Source organism: Numida meleagris, chromosome 2 (genome assembly GCF_002078875.1).
Source record: "Numida meleagris isolate 19003 breed g44 Domestic line chromosome 2, NumMel1.0, whole genome shotgun sequence".
In the NCBI taxonomy this organism is placed as follows: domain Eukaryota; kingdom Metazoa; phylum Chordata; class Aves; order Galliformes; family Numididae; genus Numida; species Numida meleagris.
In genome coordinates this window covers 48,987,263-49,000,362 of record NC_034410.1, presented here as the reverse complement: position 1 = coordinate 49,000,362, position 13,100 = coordinate 48,987,263, and the positions used below count along the sequence as shown (strand labels likewise).

Sequence of the window (13,100 nt, the reverse complement as noted above, 5' to 3'; positions counted from 1 at the left end):
TTTTAGCAGGTGTGTATAAGTTTCCAGATACTAAGAAGGAGGAGGGAAGGGTTCTGGAGTGACCATATTGTTATTAAACAATCCTAATTTTTATCACTGTGTGTTTTGAGGAAACCAACTTTTTGCACTGCTTCCTGTTTCTACAAACAGCTAGCAGTGCTCCCATTAACTGAATAGGAAGCAAGTATTTCGCTAGATTGTGAGTGACATGAAAGTGAACCTGGCTTGAAAACCTCCTTCCTCTCTGCCACCTCTTGTTTAACATCTTCTTTCTTCTCCAAGTTATTGTTGCATAGGCCCAGCATGAATATCTTGGCAATTGGCGCAAGAACGCAAAAATACAAGCAGGTCTCTGATTTTATTCTTAGTTTTAAAAATAGTGGCTGTATTTGTGTCTGGACAACAGGCTGCATGACAACCCAAACAAGTTCTTTTGCTGTTTCTAAAAGCACTCCTTGGATTTAATAAAAGGGAAAAATGACTTTCGAAGAGAAGTTGAACCAGCTTTGGAAACCTTGTATGTTTTAACATTTTAAAAATGTGGGGAAAACCTGAACTCTGGGGGTATGACTAGACTGGAGAAAGATAGCATGATTTCAGACAGTATGGTTAAGCCCTGGCAGATATGTTGTACGTTGGGACAGGCAGCTGAGAAGTGCTCCAGAAAATGTGATTTTTTTACATGAGATAGCATAGAGCAGCTACAGCTAATGGCTCTGTTCATCTAGTTCTTGAAAGGGAAGGAACTGACAGTTGGCAATGCTCAGATGTCTTGAGTGTTTGGCCTGCTCTTAGAGTATGCTAAAATTATTAATGTTCCTTTTTCGTCATGTACACAGAAACACTGACAACAGTGTCTCAGGGATTCAGACTGTTTTGATTGCTTTTATCTGTGGAGCCCTGAGAGCTCCTGTGCAGGATTTTTTGCACATATAACATACAAGCCATTTGCCTACAATTTTGTAGATCTAACTCAATCTAATTCAAGGAAGACATTTCCCCCTATAACTCGAGGACAAATGTTCCTTACAGCACATGAGCAGTATCTTGATTGTGCGTGGTTACTTTGAAGAGGAGAGTTATGAATGAGCAAAGAGGTTTGGTTAATCTTCTAGAGATTGTTTTGGAAAATGTAGGAGAGAAAGATTAGTCGTTTTACACACTGGAGTCATCTGTGTTGTATTCTGCCATGTTTCAGAAACTGCACTTTCCAAAATAAAATGGTGTCCAATGCAATGATTGTATCTACCATATGCATTCCCTATATGGGATTTGAGTCCAAGGGACTGTAAACTGATTTTTGCAGCCATATATAAAGCATAGGAGCTGAAAGAGAAATATTTCTGCTCTGAAAAGAGCCAGATAACATTTAGTAGGCTTGAAAAGCTGTGGCTGGGAGAAGAAAGGATGCCAGATCAATGTGAAAAGGCAGAGATGGAGCCTGGTTGGAATTTGGACAGCCCATTAGGACTGAAGCACCCTATGGCTTTAATTAGGACTTGGGTTTTCTGATTCATTTAAAAAGATTACTTATGTGATTTTCTTATCTCATAAGCATCAGTTATTTGGAGACTGCATGAAATCTAAATGAGTTTTGTCACAACCCTGAAGTGGAAAAAGTGTGAGGAAAAGGAGAAAGAGAGCTGAAAGGGAGAACAATGGTTGGATTGCACAGAAGTGTTTTTTTCTTATTTCTTGACAAAACAGTCTATAGGGGAAAAAAAAAAAAACCCTTAGATAGTTTCAAATTAAATATTTCCTTCTGTTGAAAGCAAATTGTGTCCAACTGAGTAGCAGTGGAAGAAGCAATATAGCAAACTGGTGGAATGAGTAATTCCTACTTCCTGTCCTCTAGCAGATCAGTGCTCCCACTCAACTCAGTGTCATCTCCTGCGTTGCCTGTCCCAGTCCTGGTTGAATGTGCTGAGCAACTTTGGTTCATTTCTGGTCTTAAAAAGAGGGGGTGGTGGGAAAGCCAAACTGGTAACGTGTTCTTAAAGTTCTTAGTTAGAGTTCCAAAATGAAACTAGCTAGCAACTAGCAGAACGCTAGGTTTTATTTACCAAAAAAAAATGTGCATGTGCAGTGGAACAGTGTATGTGTGAGTGAAGATTTGTGCCTTATTGCAGCTTTCTATTGACACTGTGGGAATGAAGTATAGTTGTTTATAGTATTTGACAGGGTATTTCAGAGTAGATTCTTTGCTTTTATCTACTAGGGTAGGAAGTGCTCAGGTCATCGTTTGACGCAGTTATAAATATTAACTTTATAAAACCAGTGTTGAAACTCTGTGGAAACCTTTAGAGCCAAACAGGAGTACTCATTCATACAGACATATTTGGGAACTAGTGGAGCTGTCTAGAGATGAAAGGAAAAAGAAGGAGCCTGAGGGCTTCATTCATTGCTTATCCATGGTGAAGCAAATAAACCTTCCTGGGCTGGGCACTGTTGTGGCCTCATGCTTTGACTCCAGCTTGTCTTTTAGGTTGCACTCCTCTATCTGATCATGGCACTGAATTAAACTCTCATACATGTGTTTTCAGTGCTGGATATCAAAATAGGTGCATTCATATTTGCTAACTTCTAGAGGCGTTAAATTCAGGAAAGTACTATGAGAGAGAGGGAATGCACCCAGCTGTCTGCTAGTTTGCAGATGCTTTGTGCATTTCATTTCTGTACCAGGATGATCTACAGAATGTAATGTTGGGTTAGAGTACCAGCTATTTGCATCATTATGAGATAACGTAATGACTAAGTTTACTGAAAGGAACAAAGTTTTAGTGGCTGAACAAATCCTCTGGCAGCAGTGAATTTTTCCATTCCAAACACTTTTCCCACTCAAACTGTGAGGAAACCTTGTAATGCTGCCTGTAAAAAGTAACACTGGTGAGTTTACATTATTTGTAGGACAGGAGGTCGCACCAGTTTCTCTTCAGAGAGTGCACCAGATGTTCCTTCCTAAAAAGGACATGCTGTACTCTTTCCTCGGGGTTCTGGTGTCTCCAAAATTCTGTATATCAAGGGCTGCAGCTTTTGTGCAGAAGTCTTGGCATTAGATATTTATAGTTACTCCTACACAGAATGACTCAGCCTCTCTTTTACGTGAAAGAACACGACTGGTTAAAGTGTTCCAAAAATTGTCAAGTGGGGAAACTTCATGTCTGAAATGGATCGTGCCCTATGGGTTTCACTGCTGTGTATATTTTGATTCACAAATGAAGTCCTGTGGTAGTCTAGGTACCTGGGTTCTTTTCAGTGGAAACAAACAAACAAAAAAGGGATGAGACTACACTTTCTTTCAAGTTCACTATTAAAAAAGCCTCAACGTGATGTGAGGACACACAAGGTTGTTTTCAGAGTGCTACTGGTTTACGTCCACTGCTTCTGATAAAACACAGTAAGTCCACTGAGAAGGAAAGATCTCAGTGTACTTGAGGCAACGCATTGCGTTTAACCTCAGTTTTGCATTTTTACTGATGTTATAGATGCCCACTGTTCTTGCTGCTGTCCTGGGATTCCAGCTGCTATGTTATGTGATACATTTTCATCCATTTGCCTTAATAAATGAGCTATCAACATGTATTTTTTAGATGCAAGTTGGTTCATCTGGTGCTCAGTGCTGATTTGGCCGACTGTCAAACAAGGGTGATGCTGAGAAATTGCAAGGCTACTGAGCAAAAAGGGTGGTCACTTCTAAATTACGCCCCCTACACTTCCTCTGACATTTGGGCTCGGACTTGCTGTTTGCAGTCCAAACCAATTACCATCTAACTAATAATACCTTGATTTACTGGAAATCAGAGATAATGGAGAGGTAGTGTCTTGTTTGTGCCAGGAAATGAAAAATGCTAAATCTTTGGTTAAAAGTCCCAAAATGAAGTGTGATGGAACAGACATTTGGATGCATTCTAAAATGAAGCCAGTGGATTTTCTTCCGCTAATTCTGGTGTTAATCTATTTCCTTTTCTTTTCTCTGTCTCCTTTTATTTTTATTTTTATTCTAAACAATACTGCAGAGATTGTGCAGTTCTATCACACCATTCAGTCACTGAGCTTACATGCTTCTACTCCTCCTGAGACTAAGAGCAGATGCCACCTCTACAGGACATGGGTGCAACATGTACTCCCTTTCTCAGCTGAGATTCACTTCAAGCACAGGTTTTATAATTCACAAAATGTTGTAAATAAGTAAATTAAAGAAGCATAGCAAGATTCAAGCTTTACAAAACTGAATAGTCCATAGCACTCCATAGCACCTACTTACATCAACCCAAGTTCACTATACACAATTATACCTGTGTTTAACTATATAAGTTCATAGAGAATGCTAGAGATGATTTTCACATGCCTTCAGGAAGCAGTGGGACAAGTCCAACTACTCTTAACTGTTGAAATTGCTTCTTGTTTAGATAAAATTAACAAAAGTCAGAGAAAGCTGCACGGCTTCTAGAATAGAAAATATTTAAAATATTACTTTTTGTTTTATAAAGATACTATTTTGATAGCTAGTCAAGTCATATTTCTTAAAACTTGATGTTGACAATTTAGATATATGTATGTATACTTTTATATATAAGTAGGTTGCTCTGAAAGTAATGCCTTCCTTTTTATTTCCATGGAAATTACAACTGTTACAAAGAGCACAATAACGCTGGCTGAGAGAGCAAATTCTCAGCTATGAAACGCTCTTTTTCAACATTGTCACCACCACTAGCTATGCATTTTTGCCAGTGATGAGCAAAAGGCTGCATTTCATGGTCATAAAAATCTGCATGGCCATCCAGAATGTGGCTTGTCATTCATGTTGCTGTCACCACTGCTGAAATGCACCACCCACCACCTCTTTGCTGGCATCTACTGTTTTGTCTCCATAAATGTTCTGCAAGTCTTGATGAATCTTACTGGGTGCAATTTTTCCTCATAGAGGAATTCAGTGACACACTTTTGCTTCATGCACACTTCCATGTCAGATACCCTTCTCTCAGACTGCCCCTCTGCTGCAATCTGTCATACAGCGACAAAATGGAATGGAATATTGTTGGGGAGGTTCAACTTTTACTGTTATACCACTGACATCCGTCTCTGATGTTGTGGGCCAACATAATAAATCAGGAGGCATTACTTTCAGAGCAGCCCTCATATGTATTTATATATTTACATACATATATAATTACTTATATATATGTATGTAATTTAAAAAGGAATGCAGATACATTGTTTCCACTCATGACTCATGTAACAGTGCTGAGCATCTGGTAAAAAAACCCTGTACTTCTTTCTGATCTAATGTCCCTTTGCAGTTGTAATTCTGAATTGGTTTGCCTTATTTAGTAACTGTTCTCTTTTTCTTGCTCTTTTTTATCTCATTGATTATTCTGCACTCTGTAGCAGCACTCAAAACTTGTACCAGCATTGCATCATCTATTATGCAGCTGAATCTGAAAGGAGCATCATTAGACTTTTCCTCTTTCTTGTTTCTTTTCAATAGTAACTGCAGTGGTTCTGGAAATTCTTGATCTGGGAAATCTTTCAAGGTGAAATCTTTCAGTACAGCACAAGCTATGGAAGTGCATCGTCTACTCCTGTGCCCTGTTACTGTCTCATCATTGACCACCCTGTCTGCAGCCACTGGCATAGACAAATTTCAGATTTGTACTATGAACTCAAGTGGCTGTAAGTTAGGAGTAAGTCCTAATTAACCTCCTCCCCACTTCCCCAGGGTTACTGTGAAATGACAACACATTTCACAGGGGGAAAAAAAGTCAAACACCAAAACCAACGCCCCATATCCTATTCTCCACCTCATGAAACAGCCTGCAGCTGGTTTTTAGTGCTTCAGCTGTGCTAGTTGTCATGCCATCGGTGAGAAGGGGCTTGGCTTTAGCCCAAGTGCAGAACATTTTTCTCCTGGTCAGATGTTGCCTCTGAACCATGTGGCACTGAATACACAGTGGGTTGTGTTGTTTGTCTGATCACTGTGTTTGTATTAGCATGGTTTAATCTGAGCCTGGTTTTCTTTTGTGATATGAGTTAAATGGTGTGCAATTACACTGGAGGTAATTTACTTCTGTGAGCCTCATGGGGAAATAATAGCCCGATGCCTTGTTTTATCTCAAATGTTCTCTCCTTGTTAATAAACAGGATGACAATAGGAATTTAGGTTGACAAATACTTTGCTTAGCACTTGTATAGTGCATTTCTAAAGAGTGTCTTGCAGGGAATTAAGTAATTAATCCCAACAAAGTTCCTTTAATAGAAGTGAACAGTATTATCTTTATTTTACAAATGGGAAAGTGAGATGAAGTAATTTGCTCAAAACCACATAGGAAGTAACTGAAAAAAATGCTAGGATTAAAACTCTCTGGCTTTGGCTCCATTTCAAGTAAGGTCCACCAGAGGTAATAGGGGCAGCTTGGCCACCTTGTGCCTTATGCAAGCTGTATCCAGCCACAGAGGTCCTTTTGCCCCAGTGCAGTAGGGTCATTGAGGGTAATTTGTATGGAAATCATTTTTATATATTTACTTAAAATGTATGTTGGTTGGACGTAGTGGAATTTCTTTGCTGCAGTATTTTTCTGTTTAGCATACATCTTAGCTGTTAGATGTGGCTAAGAGGCTGCGTAACCTCCAGTATTGTGCAGATCACTTTAGGGACCACTTTGTGGTCTTATCTGACTGCTCCTGGGGATGCTCAGCTGATTAAGGATTTTTAAAGGGATTAAAAGCTCTTCTGCTGTTACTGATTTTTCTTAAAAATATCTCTTTCAGAGATTAAGGCTCATTTTGAAACCTTCTTGTTGCACATCAAGTTAAAACCAAGTCATTGTACTATCTCTACTGGTGACAGCCCTGGTGGAGCAGCTGTGTCTCCCTGTGAGACATTTCACACATTGAGTAGCATAAGCAGGCATGCTGCCATCTCCTTTTCATTGCAGAACTCCGCCTAGACCTTGTGTGGCCCTGTCAGTTACTCAGTAGGTTTTGAGAAGCCCCTTCATTAGTGTGCCCTTGCAGTTAGAAGAGAAACATGAGGGTAAAAGCAGGAACAGTCCATACTTTCCGTAGCCAAAACATATCCCTGTGCTAATGCTGCATGGACTTGTCATGATGTTGGGGTGAATTGAGCTGCTTGCCACATGGATTTGGCATGGCTGTTGTGGCGGGTGCTGCATCTGAAATGGTTTGTGAGGGATGTGCGCGGGAAGCAGGAAGCCTGTGGTGTCCTGACTTTCCCTCCATCCTTTCTTCTTCCAGCACGGGAAAACCTCTGCTCCTTTTGGGAAAGCTGATTTTCCACCTCCAGTGGTGTTTGGGTTGGTTTATTTATAACACAGTAGGTGAGGCCCATCATTAAAGCAGCACCATTTTACCGAGGTGCTGTGTTTCCATGCGGGGGAAGGCTCTCTGGAGCAGCTCCAGTTCACCAGCGAAAACATTTTTTTCCGTTTTTGCCACCCCGTTTCTCCACAGGCAATTCCACTCAGCCTGTGTCCAGCCTACATTAGCCACTGTGGTGAGGGGAAAGGAGCAGGGTCCCCTCTGAGGGCTGGCACAGCACTCCAGGCCTCACTTCCCTCTGCTGTGAAGCCACCAGCAGCCACTCCATCAATGGAGCTGCACCTGGGATCATTAAACCTCCAGCTGCAGCAGTAATCCTCAGGGGACAAATAGCTGATGGCTAGACCATGGAGACTTGGGGGTTTGAGAGTGAGGGACGGATAGCATCATTTATGTTTGGGCAGGAAGTGAGTCCTTGGGAAGCTCTGGGTCTGTACATTTCTAAATTTTCATGTTCTTATGAGGCTTTCATGGTGGAAGAGTGCAGTGTTTTTAGATGAGAGTGGGAGTAGCAGAGAGTATAGCGGTACAAGCACGTTCATGCAGCATAGTGCATTGCTTAGTGGAAGTGTATACTTTTGATTCTTTTAATTATTAATCAAGGTTTCTTCATCCCCTCTGGATTCAGTCTTGACTACTGCTAATTTCTAGGAATGTTTTCAGAGAATTAAAAATAAAAATAGAGCAGATGAAGAAGTATAAATCCCATAGCAAACTTCACCGGCAGTTTTTTTCTACTCTCAGACATCCAAGAGTCCCTGAAAAGCAAAACTGCAGCTATCTAGTTTCAGAAAATCAGTTTAAGGTTAGTTTGGATGTCACTGCACAGTTACAGTCTGGGGATATGACACAGATCATTAGATATGTCTCCTCCAACTCGTACTTTTTTTTTCCTGAATGTTATTTGCTTTATTGTCATATTTAAGGAACTCCACTTTCCAAAATAATAATAATATAAGAAGTATAAGAATCAATGATACATGAATAAACACTTTTTTTTTTGAAGTTGTCTTTACCATGGATTGGCAAATAAACTACCTTTATTGAGGTACAATACATCTTTTATGTTTTTTCCCTTTCCTGTGTTTTTTTGATATGAAATACAATGATTCTCAAGTCTGTTACTTGGAATAGTTTGAAAGGATATGTAGTCTTTATACTCTAAAGAAGTGTTCATTTATTAACATCATGCCAAGGAGGGAAATGTTTCTTCGTTATTATATTGTTCTCAAGGGTCTTCTATTGTCAAGTTGATGGGAATTTGACAGCTTGCAGTTTGTACCTGGTCACAGAGTATTTTCCATAACACAAACAGTAAGATATAAGAGCAAGAAATGACTCTGCCTGACTGGGCTCTCAGTACACAAAATTGAAACAATCTTTCTGTGCAGACCCTAGGGAAATCAAGGATCTATCCTAAATCCTTTTGGGTGTCCATCTGACTTCGGGAGCAGTGTTTGTCGGCTGAATCAATCTACTCTGGATGTTTGGACTACTTTTCTTGGGACAGAATTGTGTTTCAAACACAAAAGCATTGGTGGCAAACATATGGTCTTTCAGAGTATGAAACTGCTGTTTCATCGTGGTTAGCTTGGCACAAACAAAAAAGAAAATAGTTTTTTTCTCATTATGCTGTGCAAGATGCATTGTGTGGCAACTCTCTCTTTTGGGGTGAGAATAGTCAGATGTGTGGGGCAGACATTCATATGGCATTAAATAGAGACTTTCTGGTAAGACTGGAATAATCTTGTATAAACAGATTTTCATGAGAAAGAGGTGTAAAGAAACTAATCTTATTTTGTAAAGAGAACTTTTTCTATAGAGATTTTGTTTGGGTAAAAATGAGCTTCGCTTTATATGAGAACAAGTTGCTGTAATTAAAATATATGTTTTTTTCCATCCTTCAAACACTTGGAAGGAGGAATTTCACAGTCTAGTAAAACTATGTAAGCTTTAAACAACTGCTAGTAAGCAGTCAGTTGTACTGCTAGTAAGCAGTACTGCTTTTCCATATTAAATTATGCTTTGAATTTCAACAATTCCTGAAACATACCTCAAAAATATTTATCAATCGTTGCATTTATTTTTGGATTTGATTTTTTTCAGTGTTTTTCTGAAGTGAAAGCTGAGTCAAGTCGTAGTCTCTGTGATGAATGATGGTTGCAAGTGAAAGGAAAGTTGTAATGTAGGAAAACTAAAAGACATAATGCATGAAAAGTAGAGGTCATGTGGAGTGCATGGGCTTTCCAGGAAAAAACAAATTATATGTAGGTTTTCTATTGGCCTTGAGAAAAGAAACTATCTAGAAATGGCAAAAGATAAAGACTGTTAGAAATTTACATAAATACTCAAACTTTTGCATGAAGGTCAGAAAAGCTGATGTTTGGATATTTCTTGGTACAGTATTAGAAATCATTTAGACATTATATATCATGTTAGAAATCATTATTTTGGTCATACATGTGGGAAGGGACAGCCTGAAGCAAAAGAGTCATCTTTTTTGATTTTATGAATTTTTTCTGGCACATATCTCCTTTGTTAAGAGCAATGAAAATCATCATCGTCTCTATAAACCAGTACAAGCTTTGTCTAACTATAGCTTTCAAAGCAAAATACAGGTACCTAGAAAAAGTATAACACCTATATAAATACAACTATGTATGTTCTCATGTGTGCATTTCTCCTTTATGTGGAGTTCACAGATACCTGAACTTATAGTTTTATGTTGTCATGATATGTTGTTGCATTGGATGTTACAGGAATGAAAAGCAGCGTGGGTTAGTACCATACTGGTTAGGAGAGTTTGATTAATGGATTAATATAGTCTTCTCCTCCATTTGTGATTAGTTCAGTTTTCTTCATCAGCTTTATACTCAAAGCTCTTGTGGTTTGGGACAGTAATTTCCTTGAGAAATGGATGTAAATCTTCCTTTCATTTTTATTTCCACTTTTTTTTTCCCCCCAAATTCAAAATCAATTATTCCTGAATAGAGTTAGTTTTAAAATGTTTAAATTCTTTCAAACTTCTCCTTACAGAGTTAAAAGTTTCAGGATATTTTTTTGTCACCAGAACAACTCACAATTTTTCTCCTTCTGCTTAGCACACTTTCTGAACCTTGAATATAATTACTTTAATCCTTCTATCAGAAGAGAAGGAATAGCAGGCTCTGGAGTCTTCCTTATCTTTAATTACAACTGTAATATGCAGTAAGCTTTTATCTCAAAGAAAATTGGTTTAAGAAGGAAAATGGGAAGCTGTGTAGATGCAATGAGTATAGACTTTGTATTTAAGTAGCTGACTGATAATTAAATGGTTTGGAAGAGCTCAACTAGTTCTCTGCAGTAATATTTTATAGCTCAAGTGACCAGAAATAGTACTGTGAATTCTCCCCTAAACATGGTCAAAATGTTTATTTGTACTTTGCTGCTTTTCCAAAATGGATGCTTAGCCATACTACGAAGTGATAGATGAATGTTTTTCCTTGGCTAAAAGTGCAATTCATCTCAAATACAGGAAAAATAAAATGCATTCTCTTTTATTTGGAGAATTTTTGCAGATCAGGAAAAAATACAACCTGATCTTGCAGCAGTGCTGAATTCTGTTGAAACAGTTGATCCTAATCACACTGCAAACAGGAACATGGGACCAAGTCAGCCCTTGAATGAGCTGCTGCTGCTTGGGCTGAGCATACTCTTTGATGTGTTACAACAGGTAGTACAAGGGCTGAAACATGTTCTTCAGAGAACTGAGAAGTAAAGACCTGGATAAAATGTTCAATCCAGAAATTCTTGGATTGCTATTGGGCCCTCACCCCAATAAGGACTGGAACTGTGTCAGGTTATTCTCAGGAATTTTCTTTGGGCTCTATTTATTGTGCTGAAAATCAACAAACTCTGAGGGGAAAAAGAGGAGATCAGTTTAAACTAAAAAATAAAATAAAGCAAATTCTGTTTTCTGTTCCAAATATTTGTTTTTTTCAAATGGGTAACTGGGTTTCTACTTTGTGGTAGAAGTCTGGGAAGTTAGGGTGTTTTCATCATTCAGGCTGCATTTTTCAGTGAGGATGTTCCCTTGCAACTGTGGTTGGCCTGATTGTCTTGGATGGAATTTATGTATCTGCCTCTTATCTTTTTCATTAGCTTGCTACACTGTCTTGATATACTCTATGCAAATTAATAGCTTCTCTGGAGCGATAAGAATATAAGCCATTATGGGGCATATTATAGGATTTGAGGCTTTTTTTTTTAAAAGTGAACTAACAAAACAACCAAAAAGCTCATTGATTACTTAAATAGAAGGAAGGAAAATTCAATTTGAGAAATGTTCCAGATCATTTACAAATATCCCCATATGCTCTGGATGGATTATGTTGCAAAAGTACTGAGGAGGTTGGATCCCAGCAGAGAATATTAATACAGTTTTCATGTGTCTTTACAGCCCCACCCTTTGCTACTTTGATTGAACAGCAGGGAAGGAAGGGGCCTCCCTCGTAGCTTTCCAAAACAATTGCAATGCTTTTGTTCCTTTTACTTTAGTTTGGCTTGCAAAAATTACAGCCTTGGCTTCATAGCAACTGCTATAATTGCAGCTGTGAAAGGATTTCAGTTATAGCACCCTTTTTTCACACTATCATACCTTTTCAGCAGATTGTTTTTTGAGGAATGAAATATTCCATGTGGTATGGCTGTGGGAGGAAGTGGGACTTTCTCCGCTTGTCCTTAGGTTTGGGCAAGGTTGGAAAAATATACACTTGAGCCTTTTTTCTTTTCTTCTTTTAGCATCTACACAGCTTGCATTTGACATGATGTGTAGATGTAATTTGTGAAGATGAAATGGTCATCCTCAAGGAATATATTTTAAAAGTTGGAAAATTGAAGTACTTCCTGGTAAGCTCATGATAACAAAATTAATGTCTAAAAGCTCTTTGAGTGCTTTTGAAGTAAGTGCTTTTAGAGAGCCTAAAAAATGTGCTTTTTGTGGCAAGCATCAGATAATGCAGACTCCCCATGGACAGTGGTGGGGAGAGATGACATAAATCTTCCTCTAAAAGTGGCAGAGAACAGCCATCCTTTTGGGATTCAGGGAGTATCCATGAAAGAGATGAATATGCTGCAGTAGGGTAAAATACTTCTGTCTTTAAATAGCAGCTGCAGTAAGAACCCGTTCTTGCTGTGGGGTTGGGAACACTGAAGATAATCCAGTAATATTTTGAAAGGAAAAATATCTGAGAAAAAAGCGAGAGTTGACATCTCTGTGCTTAATTCCTAGGTAAGCCATTCTTCTATCTTGATTGCAGGCTGTTACAGAATAAGGGTTTGTCCCTGGCAAATAGTTTCCATACAGTTGGGGATTCATTGCATGCTAGTGGGGCAGGGCCAGGCACCTGGGGAAACCCTTCCATGGAAATCCTACACCAAAGTCAGATGGAGCCCCAAGACCAAGCCCACCATCCTAGTGTGCTTGGAGCTTAACTGAGAACCAAGTGCTCAGTGGTTCTTCAATGGGTTTGATGGAGAAGTAGAGATGGTATGTGGTGGCATGTACGAGGTTTTATTGACATACCACGCATTTGTATGAGATCAGTGTTGGATTTTTTTTTTTCTTAAATTAAAATTCTCGTTGCCCAGCTAAGCTGGCAAAGTAGTGATAGAGTTGTTTTTTGAAAAAATTGAGGTTTTTAAACTGGCTCTTAATAAGATAGGGAATCAACTTTGAGATTAATAAAAACATACATCCAGTGTGGGCTAAAATGTGCATTTGG

General features: G+C 38.8%; 1 protein-coding gene across 1 annotated transcript in view; it reads left to right on the top strand.

The window, feature by feature from the left end:
• The window catches only part of ITGA9 (integrin subunit alpha 9), a 218,121-nt gene that overhangs the window by 75,012 nt on the left and 130,009 nt on the right, over window positions 1-13,100 (top strand). The window lies entirely within an intron of this gene.